The following is a 25,633-nucleotide window of genomic DNA, read 5'->3' as shown; positions in this document are numbered from 1 at the left end:
CTTTCTGCATCCTTTGATTTTCTCTGTCCCCAATCCTCCAGGCCGGCTCGGTCCTCCCCTCCTGCTCCGTGGCTCGACGACTCACTACGAGCTCACAGAACAGGGCTCCGGGCAGCCGAGCGGAAATGGAGGAAAACTCGCCTCCCTGCGGACCTGGCATCCTTTCACTCCCTCCTCTCTACATTCTCCTCTTCTGTCTCTGCTGCTAAAGCCACTTTCTACCACTCTAAATTCCAAGCATCTGCCTCTAACCCTAGGAAGCTCTTTGCTACCTTCTCCTCCCTTCTGAATCCTCCTCCCCCTCCCCCCCTCCTCCCTCTCTGCGGAAGACTTCGTCAACCATTTTGAAAAGAAGGTTGACGATATCCGATCCTCGTTTGCTAAGTCAAACGACACCGCTGGTCCTGCTCACACTGCCCTACCCTGTGCTTTGACCTCTTTCTCCCCTCTCTCTCCAGATGAAATCTCGCGTCTTGTGACGGCCGGCCGCCCAACAACCTGCCCACTTGACCCTATCCCCTCCTCTCTTCTCCAGACCAATTCCGGAGACCTTCTCCCCTACCTCACCTCGCTCATCAACTCATCCTTGACCGCTGGCTACGTCCCTTCCGTCTTCAAGAGAGCGAGAGTTGCACCCCTTCTGAAAAAACCTACACTCGATCCTTCCGATGTCAACAACTACAGACCAGTATCCCTTCTTTCTTTTCTCACCAAAACTCTTGAACGTGCCGTCCTTGGCCAGCTCTCCTGCTATCTCTCTCAGAATGACCTTCTTGATCCTAATCAGTCAGGTTTCAAGACTGGGCATTCAACTGAGACTGCTCTTCTCTGTGTCACGGAGGCTCTCCGCACTGCTAAAGCTAACTCTCTCTCCTCTGCTCTCATCCTTCTAGACCTATCTGCTGCCTTTGATACTGTGAACCATCAGATCCTCCTCTCCACCCTCTCCGAGTTGGGCATCTCCGGCGCGGCCCACGCTTGGATTGCGTCCTACCTGACAGGTCGCTCCTACCAGGTGGCGTGGCGAGAATCTGTCTCCGCACCATGCGCTCTCACCACTGGTGTCCCCCAGGGCTCTGTTCTAGGCCCTCTCCTATTCTCGCTATACACCAAGTCACTTGGCTCTGTCATATCCTCACATGGTCTCTCCTATCATTGCTATGCAGACGACACACAATTCATCTTCTCCTTTCCCCCTTCTGATAACCAGGTGGCGAATCGCATCTCTGCATGTCTGTCAGACATATCAGTGTGGATGATGGATCACCACCTCAAGCTGAACCTCGGCAAGACGGAGCTGCTCTTCCTCCCGGGGAAGGACTGCCCGTTCCATGATCTCGCCATCACGGTTGACAACTCCCTTGTGTCCTCCTCCCAGAGTGCTAAGAACCTTGGCGTGATCCTGGACAACACCCTGTCGTTCTCCACTAACATCAAGGCGGTGACCCGATCCTGTAGGTTCATGCTCTACAACATTCGCAGAGTACGACCCTGCCTCACACAGGAAGCGGCGCAAGTCCTAATCCAGGCACTTGTCATCTCCCGTCTGGATTACTGCAACTCGCTGTTGGCTGGGCTCCCTGCCTGTGCCATTAAACCCCTACAACTCATCCAGAACGCCGCAGCCCGTCTGGTGTTCAACCTTCCCAAGTTCTCTCACGTCACCCCGCTCCTCCGCTCTCTCCACTGGCTTCCAGTTGAAGCTCGCATCCGCTACAAGACCATGGTGATTGCCTACGGAGCTGTGAAGGGAACGGCACCTCCGTACCTTCAGGCTCTGATCAGGCCCTACACCCAAACAAGGGCACTGCGTTCATCCACCTCTGGCCTGCTGGCCCCCCTACCTCTGAGGAAGCACAGTTCCCGCTCAGCCCAGTCAAAACTGTTCGCTGCTCTGGCACACCAATGGTGGAACAAGCTCCCTCACGACGCCAGGACAGCGGAGTCAATCACCACCTTCCGGAGACACCTGAAACCCCACCACTTTAAGGAATACCTAGGATAGGATAAAGTAATCCTTCTAACCCCCCCCCCCCCCCCCCCCCCCCCCCCTTAAAAGATTTAGATGCACTATTGTAAAGTGGTTGTTCCACTGGATATCATAAGGTGAATGCACCAATTTGTAAGTCGCTCTGGATAAGAGCGTCTGCTAAATGACTTAAATGTAAATGTAAATGTAATGAGTATTCATGGAGTATTTTGTGTAGATAAATGACAAAAACTATACAATTACATATTTTTCAATCCCACTTTGTAACACAACAAAATGGAGGTGTAGACTTTCTTTAGGCCTGTACGTTTGATGTGTCCACCTACAGAATTGAAGTGTAGAGTATTCACATGCATAAAGATGGCAGCCTCCGCTGCTGAGAAAAACAGCCTAGACCAGGACGAGACTGTTGACGATGCTGGTGACCAGCCTTCGCTGTGTTTCCGTGGTCTCTTTGTTGTGTTTTTGTGATGACCAGACTTCAGTGTGTTTTTGATGGTGACCAAAATAAGCCAGTCACCAGAATCAAGTCACGTCATGCTAGCTTGAAAAGGGATGTTTAATTCCTATCAGAATCCAGCCAGAGTGGGGATATCAACAATTTTGAACTTTTCTTCTCACACAATATGCATCCAGAATGACTACCCAAACTGTTGGACGTGGTCAGACCAGCTTGACCAGCTTCGTCACCAGTATAACAGCATCACCATTATAAGCTTGTATGTGTCCAAAATTCAGTGAAGGTTTGTCACCTGTGTCAAAAACACAGTGAATGAAGGCTTGTCACTATTGTCCAAAATACACTGAAGGCTTGTCACTAGCAAAACCAGCTAGACCATGCTAGTCAGACCAGCTAGAACATGATGTCTACCACCTGCTGTCTACCACCTGGCTGTGGATGATAGTGTTCTGAGGGGTATGGGGTTAATGCCTGAAATCAATACACATATCTTTAGTGTTTGTCACATTCAGTTGTAAGAATAAACTGTCGCATCAATGTACAAAATCATCAGCAGTTTTAACTGCATGAAGGACTATTACTGAGTCGTCCACAAACAACAGGTTGAGTTGGTTCTCGTACACTCTTAGAAAAAAAGGTGAGATCTAGAACCGAAAAGGGTTCTTCAGCTGTCCCCATGGGAAAATCCTTTGAAGAACCCTTTTTGGTTCCAGGTAGAACCCTTTTGGGAGGTCCTACATGGAGCCCAAAAGAGTTCTATCTGGAACCAAAAAGGGTTCTACTTTGAATCAAAAATAGTTATTCTATGGGGACAGCCAAACAACCCTTTTGGAACCCTTTTTTCTAAGAGTGTAGTGGCTACGACAGAATATACAGTATATATCAGAGTGGTGAGAGGAAGTCCCAGAGGTGAGCCTGTTGATGATGCCAGCTCCCCTGACAGGCACCCATTTACCCTCAACCTCTGGCTTCTGATGGTAAAAACGTCAAGTGTCCAGCCCACTAGATGAGTCCACACCTACAAGTGAAAGTCACCCAGTAAAATAGTCCTTGAGTAATAGTCTAAATATACTATCAAAATTAAAAGTACAAATAATTTTGCATTCCTTATATTATGCAAAGCAGACGGCACAAAACGACATCTGCACACACAATACCCCATAACGACAAAGCAAGATTTTTTTCTTCACATTTGTTGAATATAAAAAATATTAATACCTTATTTACACAAGTATTCAGACCCTTTGATACGAGACTCATTTTGAGCTCAGGTGCATCCTGTTTTCATTGATCATCCACCTGTTGTAAATTCAATTGATTGGACATGATTTGGAAAGGTACAAACCTGTCTATATCAGGTCCCACAGTTGACAGTGCATGTCAGAGCAAAAACCAATTCATGATATCAAAGGAATTGTCTGTAGAGCTCTGAGACAGGATTGTGTCGAGGCACAGATATAGGGAAGGATACCAACACATTTCTGCACCATTGAAGGTCCCAAAGAACACAGTGAGATTACATTTATTGGACATTGATTGGACTAAATCGTTTTTGGTATATTTTAGTATATTAGTTGTCACTGTATTAGACTAAGCATAGGGGATTTGATGTTAAAATGTTGAAGATTAAATGGTGCTGGAATAGTGAAGGCAGCTCCTGTTTATTTTTTTATACTTGCGGGTAACGTGGTTCTAAATCAATAGTTGTTTAGTGGTCTGAAAATGATGAAACAAAGGTGTGGTTGAATTTATTCTGTCACGGTGTATTCTTATTGCCTCGGCCTTAGGCATACATGTCAAGGCATATGAACTAACATGTTATAGAGCAAACAACTCAACTATCACAAAACATAGGTTGTAATATGGCTAAATAAACTTCAGTTAGTGATAAATACGGCTGGTAGAATCCTGACTAGAACCAAAAAAAATTGATCATATTACTCCAGTGCTAGCCTCCCTACACTGGCTTCCTGTTAAGGCAAGGTCTGATTAAGGTTTTACTGCTAACCTACAAAGCATTACATGGGCTTGCTCCTACCTATTTTTCCGATTTGGTCCTGCAGTACATACCTACACGTACGCTACGGTCACAAGACACAGGCCTCCTAATTGTCCCTAGAATTTCTAAGCAAACAGCTGGAGGCAGAGCTTTCTCCTATAGAGCTCCATTTTTATGGAATGGTCTGCCTACCCATGTGAGAGACGCAGACTCGGTCTCAACCTTTAAGTCTTTACTGAAGACTCATCTCTTCAGTAGGTCCTATGATTGAGTGTAGTCTGGCCCAGGAGTGTGAAGGTGAACGGAAAAGCTCTGGAGCAACGAACCGCCCTTGCTGTCTCTGCCTGGCCAGTTCCCCTCTCTCCACTGGGATTCTCTGCCTCTAACCCTAGTACAGGGGCTGAGTCACTGGCTTATTGGTGTTCTTCCATGCCGTCCCTAGGAGGGGTGCGTCACTTAAGTGGGTTGAGTCACTGACGTGGTCTTCCTGTCTGGGTTGGCGGCCCCCCTTGGGTTGTGCCGTGCCAGAGATCTTTGTGGGCTATACTCAGCCTTGTCTCAGGATGGTAAGTTGGTGGTTGAAGTTATCCCTCTAGTGGTGTGGGGGCTGTGCTTTGGCAAAGTGGGTGGGGTTATATCCTGCCTGTTTGGCCCTGTCCGGGGGTATCATTGGATGGGGCCACAGTGTCTCCTGACCCCTCCTGTCTCAGCCTCCAGTATTTATGCTGCAGTAGTTTGTGTGTCGGGGGGCTAGGGCCAGTCTGTTATATCTGCAGTATTTCTCTTATCCGGTGTCCTGTGTGAATTTAAGTATGCTCTCTCTAATTCTCTCTCTCGGAGGACCTGAGCCCTAGGACCATGCCTCAGGACTACCTGGCATGATGACTCCTTGCTGTCCCCAGTCCACCTGGCCGTGCTGCTGCTCCAGTTTCAACTGTTCTGCCTGGGGCTATGGAACCCTGACCTGTTCACTGGACGTGCTACCTGTCCCAGACCTGCTGTTCTCAACTCGCTACAGACAGCAGGAGCGGTAGAGATACTCTCAATGATCGGCTATGAAAAGCCAACTGACATTTAGTCTTGAGGTGCTGACTTGTTGCACCCTCGACAACTACTGTGATTATTATTATTTGACCGTGCTGGTCATTTATGAACATTTGAACATCTTGGCCTTGTTCTGTTATAATCTCCACCCGGCACAAGCCAGAAGAGGACTGGCCACCCCTCATAGCCTGGTTCCTCTAGGTTTCTTCCTAGGTTTTGGCCTTTCTAGGGAGTTTTTCCTAGCCACCGTGCTTCTACACCTGCTTTGCTTGCTATTTGGGGTTTTAGGCTGGGTTTCTGTTCAGCACTTTGAGATATCAGCTGATGTAAGAAGGGCTATATAAAAACATTTGATATGATTTACAGCTAAAGGCTATCAAATCTGGTCGTCTAGTGCATTGGGGACAGAGACAGCTGCCTCTGATTAGGAACCATACTCAGCTCAACACAAAGAAATAGACAAACTAGATTGCCCACCCCACATCACACCCTGACCTAACCAAACTAGAGGAAAATAAACGTCTCTCTAAGGTCAGGGCGTGACATCACAACCATACAGGGTATATCAACATTGACAAGACTTGGCTGTTATTTCAGTGGTAGCAGACTGGGAAATATTTTAATGAGACATGTATTTTCAGCCAACAGAGTATTCTAAAGTTGTCAGTCTCAGCAAATTATACTCTCTTGTTTGATCCACTCAGCTATCTGTGTTGCAAAGGCAAACTTCAATATTTAAGTTCAAAAATGTTTTACACTGAGCAGAAATCATTGGGTTGATGGAGTATTCCATGTCTGCTGAACAATTACCCAATTTTAACTACAGCCATATCGAAGCTCACTGGACTTTTTTCAAGTGAAATGTTTTAAAGTGTACATTTATGTAAGGTGTTTATGTCGTGTCTGCGACCTAACTATTTGAACATTGATTGATGAGTAGTTATGGGATGCCTATTATGCTGCCTAGTTATGGGATGCTGATTGCTCATCTAAGATTGAACTATGAACATTTGAACCTTGACTGAGTGCCTAGTTATTGCACACTGATGGTAGATCGGGCTATGATCATGATGTAATATGAGAGATGATGAGCTATGACAAGGATTGCATTCTCAAGTGCCTTGCTCATACAGAATGATGGATGTTTTTGCCCACTACTAATTATTCTCAATGTGTGCACTGCATTGTGAAGCCAGACGTGGAGACGACCCAAAGACGACACAGGTCGTAGGTCACGTGCTTCATGCACATCAAGGATTTACATTAAAGTCTGAAAGGCACCTGCCCATAGAGCAAGTCAGGAGTATTTTTTTGGTTACCTGAAGATTGGATCACTTGCCTGAAAATGTAAATGAGCTGTTTATACTCAGAAGTGCCTTTTAACTACACATAGGGGTGGACTCATGTATTTTGGTTGTTATGTAAAAGAAATCTCAGAACAGGCTCAACTAGCCTGACTGCCATACATTGTCTGTCTTTCACTACACTTAAATGTAGAGGAACCAGAAAGATTTGTTTTAGGTTAGGACTACTGGAGTTAGTTTCAGTTGGCTTGAATTCACTTTTTTATATCACCGGCCCAATGATGCTACCTCAGAGCAGTGGGGCTAACTCAGAGCAGTGGGGCTACCTCAGAGCAGTGGGGCTACCTCAGAGCAGTGGGGCTACCTCAGAGCAGGCTTAACTTGCTTGACTGGTCAGTTCACTTTCCCCAGGAGGCAATAGGACAATCCTTACCGTCAATCCCTGCACATTTAGACATTGCTCCATCCAGTGCCCTCTGGTTTACTGGCTGTGATGCTGACTCTGTGTTGAAGAAAGAGGTGGGGTTCATGTGTTCAAAATGCCTTGAATCCCACAATATAATTTCCGTGATTTAGTGCTTCCAACCCCTTTGAAAAATTGAGTGTTTGAGCTGCATTGCATGAGTCTATTTATTCTGCATCTATTGAGACCAACCATATGTCTGTGTGACTAACGGGGGCTGAGCTAGAGCAGTGCTTGTGAGACCAGGGCAGACCCTGAAAACGGTTCTTCTCACAAAAACGTCTATAAAGTCTGAAGGGTTTGAGCTACAAATGATTACTGCTTTATTTTTATGAAATAGACTCCATTCTGAGTTGTGTGCTTGTCTTAATTATGAATATCTTTCTTTTACCGCAGTCGTACCCTGTACCTACCCTCTAAGCAGGGCCGGCCCGCTCATTAGGCAGGAATATTTTTATATCTTTATTTGACCTTTATTTAACCAGGTAGGCAAGTTGAGAACAAGTTCTCATTTGCAACTGCGATCTGGCCAAGATAAAGCATAGCAATTCGACACATACAACAACACAGAGTTACACATGGAATAAACAAAACATACAGTTAATAATACAGTACAAAAAAAGAAAACAAAAAGTCTATATACAGTGAGTGCAAATGAGGTAAGATAAGGGAGATAAGGCAATAAATAGGCCATGGTGGCGAAGTAATTACAATATAGCAATTAAACACTGGAATGGTAGATGTGCAGAAGATGAATGTGCAAGTAGAGATACTGGGGTGCAAAGGAGCAAGATAAATAAAATAAATACAGTAAGGGGATGAGGTAGATAGATGGGCTGTTTACAGATGGGCTATGTACAGGTGCAGTGATCTGTGAGCTGCTCTGACAGCTGGTGCATAAAGCTAGTGAGGGAGATATGAGTCTCCAGCTTCAGTAATTTTTGCAGTTCGTTCCAGTCACTGGCAGCAGAGAACTGGAAGGAAAGGCGACCAAAGGAGGAATTGGCTTTGGGGGTGACCAGTGAAATATACCTGCTGGAGCCCGTGCTACGAGTGGGTTGCTGCTATGGTGACCAGTGAGCTGAGATAAGGCGGGGCTTAACCTAGCAGAGACTAGATAACCTGTAGCCAGTGGGTTTGGCGACATGTATGAAGCGAGGGCCAACCAACGAGAGCGTACAGGTCGCAGTGGTGGGTAGTGTATGGGGCTTTGGTGACAAAACGGATGGCACTGTGATAGACTGCATCCAATTTGTTGAGTAGAGTGTTGGAGGCTATTTTATAGATGACATCGCCGAAGTCGAGGATCGGTAGGATGGTCAGTTTTACGAGGGTATGTTTGGCAGCATGAGTGAAGGATGCTTTGTTGCGATATAGGAAGCCAATTCTAGATTTCATTTTGGATTGGAGATGCTTAATGTGAGTCTGGAAGGAGAGTTTACAGTCTAACCAGACACCCAGGTATTTGTAGTTGTCCACGTATTCTAAGTCAGAGCCGTCCAGAGTAGTGATGCTGGACGGGTGGTTGGTGCGGGCAGTGATCGATTGAATAGCATGCATTTAGTTTTTCTTGCATTTAAGAGCAGTTGGAGGCCACGGAAGGAGAGTTGCATGGCATTGAAGCTCGTCTGGAGGTTAATTAACACAGTGTCCAAAGAGGGGCCAGAAGTATACAGATTAGTGTCTTATTCGTAGAGATGGATCAGAGAATCACCAGCAGCAAGAGCGAAATCATTGATGTATACAGAGAAGAGAGTCAGCCCGAGAATTGAACCCTATGGCACCCCCATAGAGACTGCCAGAGGTCCGGACAACAGGTCCTCCAATTTGACACACTGAACTCTATCAGAGAAGTAGTTGGTAAACCAGACGAGGCAATCATTTGAGAAACCAAGGCTGTCGAGTCTGCCAATAAGAATGTGGTGATTGACAGAGTCGAATGCCTTGGCCAGGTCGATGTATACGGCTGCACAGTAATGTCTCTTATCGATGGCTGAGGTGCACCCATGACCAGCTCTGAAACCAGATTGCATAGCGGAGAAGGTACGGTGGGATTCAAAATGGTCGGTAATCTGTTTGTTAACTTCGCTTTCGAAGACCTTAGAAAGACAGGGTAGGATAGATATAGGTCTGTAGCAGTTTGGGTCTAGAGTGTCACCCCCTTTGAAGAGGGGGATGACCGTGGCAGCTTTCCAATCTTTGGGAATCTCAGACGATACGAAAGAGAGGTTGAACAGGCTAGTAATAGGGGTTGCAACAATTTCAGCAGATAATTTTACAAAGATAGTGTCCAGATTGTCAAGCCCGGCTGATTTGTAGGGGTCCAGATTTTGCAGCTCTTTCAGAGCATCAGCTATCTGGATTTGGGTGAAGGAGAAATGGTGGGGGCTTTGGCGGGTTGCTGTGGAGGGTGCCGGGCAGTTGACCGGGGTAGCGATAGCCAGGTGGAAAGCATGGCCAGCCGTAGAGAAATGCTTGTTGAAATTCTCAATTATAGTGGATTTATCGGTGGTAACAGTGTTTCCTAGCCTCAGAGCAGTGGGCAGCTGGGAGGAGGTGCTCTTATTCTCCATGGACTTTACAGTGTCCCAGAACTTTTTTGAGTTTGTACTACAGGATGCAAATTTCTGTTTGAAAAAGCTAGTCTTAGCATTCCTAACTGCCTGTGTATATTTGTTCCTAACTTCCCTGAAAAGTTACATATCACAGGGGCTGTTCGATGCTAATGCAGAACGCCACAGGATGCTTTTGTGCTGGTCAAGGGCAGACAGGTCTGAAGTGAACCAAGGACTATATCTATTCCTAGTTCTACATTTTTTGAATGGGGCATGCTTATTTAAGATGGTGAGGAAGGCACTTTTAAAGAATAACCAGGCATCCTCTACTGACGGGATGAGGTCAATGTCATTCCAGGATACCCCGGTCAGGCCGATTGGAAAGGCCTGCTCGCAGAAGTGTTTTAGGGAGCGTTTGACAGTGATGAGGGGTGGTCGTTTGGTCGCAGACCCATTACGGATGCAGTCAATGAGGCAGTGATCGCTGAGATAGAAAACAGCAGAGGTGTATTTGGACGACGAGTTAGTTAGGATGATGTCTATGAGGGTGCCCGTGTTTACGGATTTGAGGTTGTACCTGGTAGGTTCATTGATAATTTGTGTGAGATTGAGAGCATCAAGCTTAGGTTGTAGAATGGCCGGGGTGTTAAGCATGTCCCAGTTTAGGTCACCTAGTAGCACGAGCTCAGAAGATAGATGGGGGGCAATGAATTCACATATGGTGTCGAGGGCACAGCTGGGGGCAGAGGGTGGTCTATAGCAAGCGGCAACAGTGAGAGACTTGTTTCTGGAAAGGTGCATTTTTAGAAGTAGAAGCTCGAATTGTTTGGGTACAGACTTGGATAGAAATACAGAACTCTTATGCTGCCGTCTATGGAAGCACATGAAACCGCATTCATAAAATGCGGTTTCAGGCGACACTGTAGGCTACGTTATACCGTAAATTTGATTGGACTGATCATGTCAACATCATACTTTCCAAATCTTAGCTAGCATGCTAGCTAGCAAGACAAGCATTCATCATCATGAATCACATTGACAATCTACTGGGAAATACTTTCCAATCCTTGTCATATGAAGATAAATTATAAATAAAACATCTCTTTGCTCATCGGCCACTGGACATAAACATTACACGACAAGTTGAAAATCACAAATTCAACAATGAGTGGTTTGGAAGGAATCAGTGGCTAATTGCAAGTGCCGCAAAGCAATCACTATTTTGCTTTCCCTGCCTGCTATTCGGTGGAGATGGTGTGTGGTCCAAGTCTAGGTTTAAGGTTTGAAAACATCTTTCTGAAAGGGTCTCATTATCAAGCTTAAAAGGATAAACATTCACACGCAACACTATGGGCCAGAAAAGGTTGAAATCATTGGCCATGCACCAATCCAGCATGACTTCATCCAGAGAATGCCAGACTTTGATGACAAAGTTTCATGATGACAAAGTTTGCCCACAAGAGGGACTGCCATGCCACCTTCCTGTTCAAGTGAGCACAGCACAACAATGGTGAGTCCAAAAATATTTATTGTAAACTGCTGCATAAATTATGTAGTATGCCAGGGAGATATGTAAACTGTAGCTGAGAAAGTAACACTTACTGTATGTTGTGTAGTATGCCGGTAGCCCATGTGTCACCATAAGAACTTGTTCCCTCTCCCCCTCAAAACTTAGCTGAATGTTCTGACGGGTGGTGCACCTGTAGCCAATAGCCAGTTTTAGAGAACTGTCATCATTGAATATTGTAGGAGCTTTTATTGTCTGCTTATATGCCCCTGTTATTTATCCTACGGTTCTGACTTGGTGTATAGGGAGAATACTGTAAGAACGGCCCATTCTGTTGCTGTCCATTTCAAAAGTGCTGAAACAAATAGGCATATCAACTACGTCCATTTAAACTCGCTCATTAATGTCTTAATCAAAATGATGGCTTCCCTCTTATCCGCTCATTGTTCCCTTATGCTGTATTTTGTACATCTCAATTGTTATGTTGCTTATATAGGTCTATCTCATTAGTATATTGTTCATAATTTTAGGTAATTTTTGACTTATGCATTTAATTGTTTTGCTTACTTTGTGTATTATAATTAGCTCAGGTGTTTTTCTCCATGAGGAGGGGACACTATACAATGTTGTTGGGTCTGTAACCATGTTTGCCAGTGACAGTCTCTTTCCATTCAAATATTTATTTTCAACAAAAAGTTTGTTTATAGACCCATGTAATTCCAGTTGATTTTGCAAGTGTTGTTTTGTTTGCTCAATGCGCTGTCTGAGAGTCGGTATATTGCCTATAAAAGTGCATCCTCGTGATTGTATTTTCCTTCCTTTTTAGACCACAAAGGCCTAATAAAATACTTCAAATGGTAGGCTAACCGTCTCTCTCTCTCTCTCTCTCTCTCTCTCTCTCTCTCTGTGTGTGTGTGTGGTGATTTAAAGAAGAGTAAAGGTATTAACCTCTCTAGGGCCAGTGGGACGATTTCGTCCCACCTACGTAACAGCCAGTGGAATCCCGGGGCGCGTTATTCAAATACCTTAGAAATGCTATTACTTCAATTTCTCAAACAAATGACTATTTTACACCATTTTAAGGCCTCAGCACATTGCTGAATTTATCTGAACTAACATCTGAATTTCAGTCAGTGTCCATTTTGAAAGTACTGAAGGAATAGGCCTACCTCGTCGCAGCTCGTTTGCTAATGATCAGAACAAACATGATTCATTTACTGAACATGAATGTAATAATGTTTGTGTATGGTTCAAAGTCTAAACTCATGTCGGCATTCACTATTATTGAAGCAGATAGTGATTCTTATCAAGTTACACAAATCCACAAGGAATCAATGTAAACCATATTTATTTAAGCAAATCAGCCATATCAGCTATGTTTTTAAAAATGCAGTAAATTAGGCCGAATGAACTGTATTGCTGCCAGACGAGGCTCAGCCTGGTCTCATAAACGTAAGTCTGGGACACTCAAATGAGTATGATATGTTAGGTTTGGTATGACATATGATTACTTAAGTCTGGGTGGATGGGTGGGCGTATAACGCGTTTGAATCTCATCACGGCTAGCTTTAGCAATTTAGCTAATTAGCAACTTCAACTACTTACTATTTATTAGGTACTTTAAAACTACTGAACATGTTAGCTAACCCTTCGCCTAACCTTAAACCTTTTAGCTAACCGTTCCCCTAATCTTAACCCTTTAACCTAACTCCTAAACTTAATCCCTAACCTAGCCTAGCTAACATTAGTCTGCTAGCTAACGTTAGCCACCTAACCAGAATATGTAACACATTGTACGCTTTGCAAATTCGTAAAATATAATACAAATTATAATTCGTAACATATCGTGTGAAAATGGTAATGGACATCCACAAATGAATAAATCCCATACGAAATGTAACATATCGTACTAAATAGTGGTCTCGGATTTACGTACAGAATAATACTAATTACTCTGAGACCAGGTTGCCAGGCTCCGCTGATAGCCAGGTGTATTGGTGGTAAGGATTCACTCCATGGTGCTGAAAGGAAAGCTCTGCTGTCGGGATAGCTTTATGTAGGCCCTAGTTTGTGGGCACTGTCTGTCACCCTTATACTGCAATTAATGGATTGTTTAATGCAGTGGTGTAAAGTATTTAAGTAAAAATACTTTAAAGTACTACTTAAGTATTTTGGGGGGTATCTGTACTTTACTTTACTATTTATATTTTTGCCAACTTGTACTTTTACTTCACTACATTCCTAAAGAAAATAATGTGCTTTTACTCCATACATTTTCCCTGACACCCAAAAGCAAATAGTCCGATTCACACCCTGATCAGAGAACATCCCTGGTCATCCCTACTGCCTCTGAACTGGTGGACTCACTAAACACACATGTATTGTTTGTAAATGTTGTCTCAGTGTTCAAGTGTGACCCTAGCGATCCGTCAATTTATTGTGCCGTCTGGTTTGCTTAAAATAAGGAATTTTTACTTGTACTTTTGATACTTATGTACATTTTAGCAATTCCATTTACTTTTAATACTTAAGTATATTTCAAACCAAATACTTTTAGACTTTTAATCAAGTAGTATTTTACTTGGTGACTTTCACTTGAGTCATTTTCTATTAAGGTATCTTTACTTTTACTCAAGTATGACAATTGAATACCTTTTACACCACTGGTTTAATGTTGTGTTGTGTCGTGGCGTTGCTGGAATGTATCTAAAACAATTTGTTCAGTTTGCCCCACCAACATGTACAGTCGTGGCCAAACATTTTGAGAATGACACAAATATAAATTTTCAAAGTCTGCTGCCTCAGTGTCTTTAGATATTTTTGTCAGATGTTACTATGGAACACTGAAGTATAATAAAGCATTTCATAAGTGTCAAAGGCTTTTATTGACAATTACATTAAGTTGATGCAGAGTCAATATTTGCAGTGTTGACCCTTCTTTTTCAAGACCTCTGCAATCCACCCTGGCATGCTGTTAATTAACTTCTGAGCCACATCCTGACTCATCGCAGCCCATTCTTGCATAATCAATGCTTGGAGTTTGTCAGAATTTGTGGGTTTTTGTTTGTCCACCCGCCTCTTGAGGATTGCCCACAAGTTCTCAATGGGATTAAGGTCTGGGGAGTTTCCTGGCAATGGTCCCAAAATATCGATGTTTTGTTCCCCGAGCCACTTAGTTGCCACTTTTGCCTTATGGCAAGGTGCTCCATCATGCTGGAAAAGGCAGTGTTTGTCACCAAACTGTCCCTGGATGGTTGGGAGAAGAAGTTGCTCTCGGAGGATGTGGTAGATACCATTTTTTATTCATGGCTGTGTTCTTAGGCAAAATTGTGAGTGAGCCCACTCCCTTGGCTGAGAAGCAACCCCAAACATGAATGGTCTCAGGATGCTTTACTGTTGGCATGACACAGGACTGATGGTAGCGCTCTCCTTGTCTTCTCCGGACAAGCTTTTTTCCGGATGCCCCAAACAATCGGAAAGGGGATTCATCAGAGAAAATGACTTTACCCCAATCCTCAGCAGTCCGATCCCTGTACCTTTTGCAGAATGTTAATCTATCCCTGATGTTTTTCCTGGAGAGAAGTGGTTTCTTTGCTGCCCTTCTTGACACCAGGCTATCCTCCAAAAGTCTTTGCCTCACTGTGCGTGCAGATGCACTCACACCTGCCTGCTGCCATTCCTGAGCAAGCTCTGTACTGGTGGTGCCCAGATCCCGCAGCTGAATCAACTTCAGGAGATGGTCCTGGCGATTGCTGGACTTTCTTGGTCGCCCTGAAGCCTTCTTCACAACAATTGAACCGCTCTCCTTGAAGTTCTTGATGATCCGATAAATGGTTGATTTAGGTGCAATCTTAATGGCAGCAATATCCTTGCCTGTGAAGCCCTTTTTGTGCAAAGCAATGATGCCAGCACGTGTTTCCTTGCAGGTAACCATGAATGACAGAGGAAGAACAATGATTCCAAGCACCACCCTCCTTTTGAAGCTTCCAGTCTGTTAAACGAACTCAATCAGCATGACAGAGTGATCTCCAGCCTTGTCCTCGTCAACACTCACACCTGTGTTAATGAGAGAATCACTGACATGATGTCAGCTGGTCCTTTTGTGGCTGGGCTGAAATGCAGTGGAAATGTGGGGGATTCAGTTCATTTGCATGGCAAAGAGGGACTTTGCAATTAATTGCAATTCATCTGATCACTCTTCACAACATTCTGGAGTATATGCAAATTGCCATCATACTAACTGAGGCAGCAGACTTTGAGAGTGGTTACATTTGTCTAGCTACATACCTCAGATGTTTACCAAAACAAGTGGTGGGATGTCTGTGTACTACAAACTGTAGCTTTAAAGGACATCCAACTTTTACATATTTTACCTTACACTGTCTACACATTTCTTTATAAGTCTATTATATGTTTAGATCTGATTTCACTTGCCAGAATTGATATATGTATCTATTTAAGTGTTTCTGTAAAGAGCTTCACAAAGAATGTACAGTAAGTATAAGATTTATACATAAAGAATAATAAGTATAAGTTATTACTACAACTGGAGGGGAATAGGGTGGAACTATTCACATAGTTCAGTAGCAACCTTACCTGGTATAAACACTACCCGCAGAGTTGACCCCAAAGACACTACCATCAGTTGCCACCTCAATCATGGAAAGCTTGCCTTCAATGTGACTCCACCCCTTGTTTTGGCAGTCTTGATTCAGCTGGAAACAAACAGATTCAATCAGGGTTTTAGGACAATTTCAACAGTTATAATATGAAACAGTTTTAAAATAACTGACACTCTCCATCCTCTACTACTCTACTCCAGCTCTCCCACTCTTTCCCAGATCTTACACTCATTAAGTAGATATCATCATTCTTGTTGACTGCCCAGCACCCAAAGGGTCCGCAGCTGTAGTACTTCACAGCTCCTGGCAATCCTGTCCATGGAAGGGGTGAGCCTGGACCCTTGTAGCCAACTGTGGCACTACTTGTCAGACAGAATGGAGTATCGTTCATGTTAGCCCCCACAATAAACTGTTCACCTCCAGCATCCAACTGTTTCAGAAGGCCTGAAGACCACAAAGACAGACTGACACACAGACAATCAAACAAGTAGCACTTATGTGTGAGTACTGCAAAATGACTTGCAATAACAATGTTAAACTTGTAAAACATGAATAATTTTTCCAAGAACACCCTGATGGTATCAGGAAAGCTAAGAAGCATGTGTCTTCTGGATAAATATTGAGCAATGCTCTCCACTTACCTGCAGCTTGCACTCAGTTACCGGTGACATACTTGTAGATTGAGTTGGCCTTGTTGATTAAACAGCATGATCATTACACAGGTGCTGGGGAGAATAAAAGGTCAGTTTTGTCACACAACACAATGTCACAGATATCTCATGTTTTGAGGGAGCGTGCACTTGACAAGCTGACTGCAGTAATGTTCACCAGAGCTGCTGCAAGATCATTTTATGTTAATTTCTCTACCATAAGCCGCCTCCAAAGTCTTTTTAGAGAATTTGTCAGTATCTCCATCTGGCCTAATGCAGTCCATCTGTATGCCTTTGTGTGGGCGAGCGGTTTGCAGTGAAACGAGTGCAGGTAGGGTTATGGTATGCGCAGGCATAAGCTACAGACAACGAACACAAGTGCATTTTATCGATGGCAATTTCAATGTAAAGAAATACCATGATGACATCCTGAGGCCCATTGTGAGGCCCACTTTTTTTATGGCATCTGTGACCAACAGATTCATATCTGTATTCCCAGTCATGTGAAATCCATAGATTAGGACCTAATGATTTCCTAAAATGAACTGTAACTCAGTAAAATCTTTGAAATTGTTGCATGTTTTTGTTCAGTATAGATAGCTACAATAGTTGTCTTGGTAACCAAACAGAGACTTACCAGTTTAGCTAACCAAACCATCAGTTGTGGCCTGCTATTATGATAATCAAATTCAACAATGCCAATAATGTTTTGAATTGAACTTTTGTAGGTTCAAAAGCAGCTCAAATGTAGAACATGTAAGAATGAACTTGCCATTGAATTGTAATGTTTTGATATACCGTTCGTTAGAGAGAAATAATGCACGCTCTAGAATGCCCTTCAAGACAATTAAAAACGAGTATTCGAAGATGCCATGATATAAGTGATTTTAAAGCTTCCGTTGTTTTCCTTTGTGACCCTCCTACTGTACTTGGTAGGTGGTATATTTGTAGAGTTGTTTGATAAGGTTGCTAAGCACCAAAGTGTTATAGTCTGGCACATGAGGAATTGAAAAGTTGTATGGTTGAGAGGGATGAGGCAAAAGAGATAGCAAATAGGTCTGGCTGTAATACCGATTGGCAAACATACCATAAATAGAGAAATCATGTGACTAAACTGAATAGAAAGAAGAAGAAACTACACTATGAAACAAAGATAAATAGCTTAAAGAATTATAGTAAAATGTTTTGGAGTTCCTTCAATGAAAATTTGGGCAAAAAGGCAAACTCCTCTCCATCATTCATTGAATCAGATTGCTCATTCATCACAAAACCCACCTGTATTGCCAACTACTTTAATGAATTTTTCATTGGCAAGAATAGCAAACTTAGGCATGACATGCCAGAATTTTATTTTTTATTTTTTGTCTATCAACAATGACAAGTCACCGAGGTCTGACAACTTGGATGGAAAATTACTTAGGATAATAGCGGACGATATTGCCACTCCTATTTGCCGTATCTTCATTAGAAAGTGTGCGCCCTCAGGCTTGGAGGGAAGAAAAAGTTATTCCCCTAACTAAAAATAGTAAAGCCAACTAGCTAACGTTAGACATTTAGCCAGAATGTGTAACATATTGTACGCTTTGCACATTTTTAACATATACTACCAATTGTAATTCGTAACATATCATACTAAATGGTAATGGACATCCACAAATGAATACATCCCATACAAAATGTAACATATCATACTAAATTGAGTGGATCGGATTTACGTACAGAATAATACTAAATACTCTGAGACCAGGTTGCCAGGCTCCGCTGAGAGCTAGGTGTAGTGGTGGTAAGGATTCTCTCCATGGTGCTGAAAGGAAGCTCTGCTGTTGGGATAGCTTTATGTAGGGCCTAACAGTTTGTGGGCAGTTTGTGTTGTGCAGTGGCTTTGCTGGCATGTATCTAAAAAAAAATTGGTTGAGTTTGCCCCACCAAGATTTCGATGCTAAAATCACCACTGGCAGAGCAACCTAAAATCCCTCTGTTCAATATCATAAAAAAAAACAATAACACAGAAATTACAATAGTTTCAAAATGAATGCTTTATTTTTGCAGGAAATGATTATATAATGAGATAATAAACAATGACAAGGATTCCATCCAATCCTATTGATGACCTCTGAAGCACAGCAAAACCCATGTGGATTGTGAGCAACATGACCATGCCCTAGTTTACACTACACTTAAATAGCCTCCATGGCAAAGATCTATTGAAGTGTTAATCAAGGAGTGGTCAAGAAAATATAACATCTTCATTGATATTTTTTTAAATGGCAATAAGATAATTGAAGAACTGAAAATAATAGGTAGAGCAATAGGTTTTAAAATGAAGGATTTTTATGAACTAATGAACTAAAGGCTTTTCCAGAAAGAGAGATCAATGAGTTCGCAAGTGAACTTTAGACAGATCCCGAACGGCCTTCAGCTACAGAGAAGAGGCTAATGTGTGCACACCATGGTGCCGCCAGACTTGGAGACGACCCAAAGACGGCCCAGGTCGTAGGTCACGTGGCCCATGAGCATGCCCATTGGGATATTGCTCCAGCCGGTGCCCTCTGGTTTACTGGCTGTGATGCCGTCTCTGTGTTGAAGAAAGGGTTGGGGTTCATGTTTTAAAGCTTATCCATTTTTTTTAAGTACATCCATTTTTGGACTTTAATAATTAAATATAGCCATAGATTTTTGAAGAATATAACTTCTGCATCTTGAGCTTTATTCAACCACATTAGAAGCCAAAATGTAAGCTTTTACTCAATTGTTTGTAAACAATGTTATTGTAAACAAACAATGTTTAGCTTTAAAAGAAAATATAAACATTTTTTTTTTTTTAATAAAAAAATTGTTGTGTCTTTGCATCCGTAGCTCCATGTATGAATGTGAGAGTGGTTACATTTCTCTAACTACATTCCTCAGCTGTTTACCAGAACAAGTGGTGGGGTGTCTGGGAAGTTGTTGTTTTTTATCCCAAACTGTAGCTTTACAGGACATCCAACTTTTACATATTTTATCATACACTGTCTACACATTTCTTAATAAGTCCTATAAGTTTAGATCTGATTATATTTAACTGATTTTATTTATGTACCTACAATATTTTAGTTTTTGTGTAAGGAGATTCACATAGCATGTACTGTAAGGATCAGAGTTATAATTAAAGGTATACCATTATTATTCTAAGTTATTATTACAAGTCATTTTCAAGTTAATACTGTTGGGGGGGGGGGGGTGGTGGACCATACACATAGTTCAGTAGCAACCTTACCTGGTATAAACACTACCCGCAGAGTTGACCCCAAAGACACTACCATCAGTTGCCACCTCAATCATGGAAAGCTTGCCATCAATGTGACTCCACCCGTTGTTTTGGCAGTCTTGATTCAGCTGGAAACAAACAGATTCAATCAGGGTTTTAGGACAATTTCAACAGTTATAATATGAAACAGTTTTAAAATAACTGACACTCTCCATCCTCTACTACTCTACTCCAGCTCTCACACTCTTTCCCAGATCTTACACTCATTAAGAAAATATCATCATTCTTGTTGACTGCCCAGCACCCAAAGTGTCCGCAGCTGTAGTACTTCACAGCTCCTGGCAATCCTGTCCATGGAAGGGGTGAGCCTGGACCCTTGTAGCCAACTGTGGCACTACTTGTCAGACAAAATGGAGTATCGTCCATGTTAGCCCCCACAACAAACTGGTTACCTCCAGCATCCAACTGTTTCAGAAGGCCTGAAGACCACAAAGACAGACAGACGGACGGACAAGCAAACAAGGAGCACATATCTGTGAGTACTGCCAAATTACCTACAAGTTACAATTTAAAATATCAATCGTTTTTTCAACAGCCTGATGGTTTCAGGAAAGCTAATAAGCAGGTGTCCTCTGGATAAATATTGAGTAATGCTCTCCACTTACCTGCAGCTTGAACCCAGTTACCGGCCACATACTTGTAGATTGCATAGTCCTTGTTGACACCCCAGATCCCTGCTGGTCCTACAGTGATATGCTTCAGGGAACCAGGCAGACGGATCCATTTATCACCTACCAGGTAGTAGGGGATTTGACTTGTGTCCGTAGCAACCACTTGCCCCAGTCCTGCATCGATCTGCATCAGATTCTTGATGTTTACTACCTCCTGACAGTCCCATGCTATGGAGACAAAGACATATGAGTAGAGTATACCAAGAAAAACTTCAACTCCAAGTTGATCAAGCATGTTTCAGATGATGGTAACTTACCATGACTGATGGTCAGGAGACAGAGGACCAATAGGACGGCTGCAGTGGCTCTCATGATGTCTATGTAGATCTACAGTATACGTTTGGTTGTACACCAGACTTCAATTGTCCCATTGGAAGACTTTGCGCTTTTATAGCCCTGCACACAGCTGTCAGCAATGATGGCTTCCTGTTCCACCTGTTTACCGAAGACTTGATGGTGTCCGGTGTCTGGGAGAGGGGAGAGGAGAGTTCCTTTGTTCTTCTCACGTTTTCTCTGTTTACATTTTGAAATACAGTGCCTATAGAAAGTCCACACCCACCTTGGATTTCTTCAGATTGTATTCACAAAGTGGGATTAAAACGGATATAATAGCAAGATAATAGCAATTTTATCGTCAACAACCTACACAAAATACTCTGTAGTGTCAAAGTGAAAGAAATCTAATATACTTTGAAATGAATGCAAAATAAAACACAAATGTACCTCGATTATATAAGTTTTCACCCCCCTGAGAGGGAAGTGTTATTTTTACTGTACTTTTTGGTACCTTTTTGAATAATGTATTGTATGGTTGTATTTTACATGTCTGCTGGACTCGTAAGCTTTTCAAATAAACTTTTGTCCAGGTTCTAAACGTGTCCAGGTTCTAAAACACTGGACCAGTGGGTATCTGGATGTCGTGGCGGTCCACAGTGGTTCTTCCTGTTCACCTTACAGTGAAATGCTTAATTACAAGCCCTTAACCAACAAACTAGTTGAAATAAATAAGTATTAAGTAAAAAATGGATAAGTAAAAAATAAAAATAATAAATAATTAAAGAGCAGCAGTAAAATAACAGTAGTGAGGCTATATAGAGGGGGTACCGGTACATAGTCAATGTGTAGCACAGGTTAGTCGAGGTAATTGAGGTGGCAGTCTGAAGGATGAATCTGGGTTTGGCGGATGCCAGGAGAGAGTTACCTGCCCGAATGCATATTGCCAACTGTAAAGTTTGGTGGAGGAGAAATAATGGTCTGGGGGTGGTTTTCGTGGTTTGGGTTAGGCCCCACTATGTTATATAGTTTATGTAAAGGTGTTGTGGATCATGGCTAGACGGCAATTTGCAAGTGTTGCCACAGATTTCCAAGCAGACTTAACTCAAAACTGTAACTTGGCCACTCAGGAACATTCACTGTCTTCTTGGTAACCAACCAATGTAGATGTGTCTTAGTGTTGTCTTAGTGCCGCCCCCGGCAAGATGCCTCCCTGGGCGGCTGCCCATGTCGCCTATACCTAAATCCGCCACTGTATGTATGGGGGACAGAGGAAGGGTCAGCCCCCTATTATTTCACACAGAGTGAGTCCATATAACTTATGTGATTTGTTAAGCCACATTTTACTTTTGAACTACTTACGCAACAACTATATTTTAGTTCATTAATGGTTATTAATTTGTAAAACATTTCAGATTAGTTTTTTTTACTTTGACATTATGGAGTATTCATGGAGTATTTTGTGTAGATAAATGACAAAAACTATACAATTACATATTTTTCAATCCCACTTTGTAACACAACAAAATGGAGGTGTAGACTTTCTTTAGGCCTGTACGTTTGCTGTGTCAACCTACAGTAAATCACAAGCGCTGTGTGATCAACAATTGAAGTGTAGAGTATTCACATGCATAAAGATGGCAGCCTCCTCTGCTGAGAAAAACAGCCTAGACCAGGACGAGACTGTTGACGATGCTGGTGACCAGCCTTCGCTGTGTTTCCGTGGTCTCTTTGTTGTGTTTTTGTGATGACCAGACTTCACTGTGTTTTTGATGGTGACCAAAATAAGCCAGTCACCAGAATCAAGTCACGTCATGCTAGCTTGAAAAGGGATGTTTAATTCCTATCAGAATCCAGCCAGAGTGGGGATATCAACAATTTTGAACTTTTCTTCTCACACAATATGCATCCAGAATGACTGCCGGGGTTAGAAATAATACTAAATACGACTACCCAAACTGTTGGACGTGGTCAGACCAGCTTGACCAGCTTCGTCACCAGTATAACAGCATCACCATTGTAAGCTTGTATGTGTCCAAAATCCAGTGAAGGTTTGTCACCTGTGTCGAAAACACAGTGAATGAAGGCTTGTCACCATTGTCCAAAATACACTGAAGGCCTGTCACTAGCAAAACCAGCTACACCATGCTAGTCAGACCAGCTAGAACAAGAATAAACTGTCGCATGAATGTACAAAATCATCATCAGTTTTAACTGCATGAAGGACTATTACTGAGTCGTCCACAAACAACAGGTTGAGTTGGTTCTCGTACACTCTTAGGGAAAAAAAGGTGAGATCTAGATCCAAAAAGGGTTCTTCAGCTGTCCCCATAGGAACATTTTTTGAAGAACCCTTTTGGTTCCAGGTAGAACCCTTTTGGGAGGTCCTACATGGAGCCCAAAAGAGTTCTATCTGGAACCAAAAAGGGTTCTACTTTGAATCAAAAATAGTTATTCTATGGGGACAGCCAAACAACCCTTTTGGAACCCTTTTTTCTAAGAGTGTAGTGGCTACGACAGAATATACAGTATATATCGGAGTGGCGAGAGGAAGTCCCAGAGGTGAGCCTGTTGATGACGCCAGCTCCCCTGACAGGCACCCATTTACCCTCAACCTCTGGCTTCTGATGGTAAAAACGTCAAGTGTCCAGCCCACTAGATGAGTCCACACCTACAAGTGAAAGTCACCCAGTAAAATAGTCCATGAGTAATGGTCTAAATATACTATCAAAATTAAAAGTACAAATAATTTTGCATTCCTTATATTATGCAAAGCAGACGGCACAAAACGACATCTGCACACACAATACCCCATAACGACAAAGCAAGATTCTCATAGATTATATATATTTTAAATTAAAAATGATGAAAAATAATCATTTTTGCTAAGAGTATTATTACATTACTGACTATGACTTTTTAAACCACCAAGCTGTAACACGGGTCGTATAAAGGGGACCAAGGCGCAGCGTGTAGAGTGCTCATATTTACTTTTAATGAATATACTTGTCACGTCCTGACCATATACTTAGGTTTTTTTGTATTATATTTGGTCAGGACGTGGCAGTTATGTTTGGTTATGGTATAGTGGGGTTGTGAGTGTTGGGGTAGGTTCTAGGTTAGGTATTTCTATGTGGAGTTTGGTGAGTGTATGTCTGTTGGGTTAATTGGGGTTGGGACTCTCAGTTGAAGGCAGGTGTTGTCTATCTGCCTTTGATTGAGAGTCCCATATAGTGGGGTGTGTTTGTGTTTGATTTTTGTGGGTAATTGTAATTTTGCACTGTGTTTCGTTTCACCTGTGAAACTGTCACCTTTCTCCTCTGCGTGTTTATTTTGTTTTGTCGTTTCCATCTAAAATAAAGATGATGTGGAACAGTCAACCTGCTGCGTATTGGTCATCGAGTGATTTCGACATATCTTCCGATGAGGGAGAATACGAGGAACGTGACAATACTTAAACAAAACGACCGACAACAGTTCCGTCAGGTGACATACACTAAACAGAAAACCACTACCCACAAAACCCAGGAAGAAAAACCCCTACTTAAATACGATCTCCAATCAGAGGCAACGAGGATCAGCTGCCTCCAATTGGAGATCAACCCAAACAACCCCAACATAGAAATAGAAAAACTAGAACTAAAACATAGACATAGATAAACCCAAAACACCCTCTGTCACGCCCTGACCTACTCTACTATAGAAAATGACATCTTACTATGGTCAGGACGTGACACAAGCAGTCTCTGCAAAATATACTCTCGTGTGATCAACTCAGCTATTTGTGTTTCAAAGTTCAATATTTAAGTTTACAAATTATTTTTAAAAATTCCACATTGATTAGAATGGGTTGATGGAGTATTCCATGCCAGCTCAACAATTTCCCAATTTTAGGTACAGCCATATCTAAGCTCACTGGACTTTTTCTAAGTTACATTTTTTTAATTTTACATTTATGTCGTGGCTGCGACCTAACTATTTCAACATTGATTGATGCCTAGTTATGGGATGCTGAATCCTCATGTAAGATTGAACTATGAACATTGACTGAGTGCCTAGTTATTGGACACTGATGGTAGATCGGGCTATGATCATGATGAAATAATGAGAGATGATGAGCTATGACAAGGATTGGATTCACAAATGCCTTGCTCATATCGAATTATGGATGTTTTTGCCCACTACTAATTATTATGAATGTGTGCACTACATGGTGAAGCCAGACTTGGAGATGACCCAAAACTATCGATGACATGGTGTGAATCAAGGAATGACAATATTAACATAGAGTGCTGAAATAAAGTATTACCATGAATGGACTAAATACAGAAATACATTTTAGAATAAAATAGTCTTACAAACAAAATGTCTGGTTACTGTAACAACATGTGAGAGCTTTGTCTAAATTTTCCAGTGACAAACAGCTGTGAGACTCAAAAGATAAACTTGACTGTAAAATATGATCTTAGATCAGCTTTAAAACTAGCGTTACAACTCCACAGACAGCTGTACAGGAGAGGGTCAACTAGCAATACAACCCCTCAGACAGCTGTATAGGAGAGGGTCAACTAGCATTACAACCCCTCAGACAGCTGTACAGGAGAGGGTCAACTAGCATTACAACCCCTCAGACAGCTGTATAGGAGAGGGTCAACTAGCATTACAACCCCCCAGACAGCTGTATAGGAGAGGGTCAACTAGCATTACAACCCCCCAGACAGCTGTACAAGAGAGGGTCAACTAGCATTACAAACCCCTCAGACAGCTGTATAGGAGAGGGTGCAACTA

General features: G+C 42.5%; 1 long non-coding RNA gene across 1 annotated transcript; it reads right to left on the bottom strand.

Moving 5' to 3' along the window:
• Nucleotides 1-19,868: 19,868 nt before the first annotated feature.
• On the bottom strand, nucleotides 19,869-20,979 carry LOC145861421 (uncharacterized). The gene is made up of 3 exons (XR_014381217.1): nucleotides 20,830-20,979; nucleotides 20,103-20,740; nucleotides 19,869-19,969 (listed from the first exon to the last, which is right to left on the bottom strand). It is a non-coding gene; the product is annotated as an uncharacterized LOC145861421 (long non-coding RNA).
• Nucleotides 20,980-25,633: the final 4,654 nt, after the last annotated feature.

Source organism: Salmo salar, chromosome 17, assembly GCF_965601325.2.
Source record: "Salmo salar chromosome 17, fSalSal1, whole genome shotgun sequence".
Classification (NCBI taxonomy): Eukaryota; Metazoa; Chordata; class Actinopteri; order Salmoniformes; family Salmonidae; genus Salmo; species Salmo salar.
Note: the sequence above shows the minus strand (reverse complement) of the source record. Positions and strands in the feature narration are given on the sequence as shown.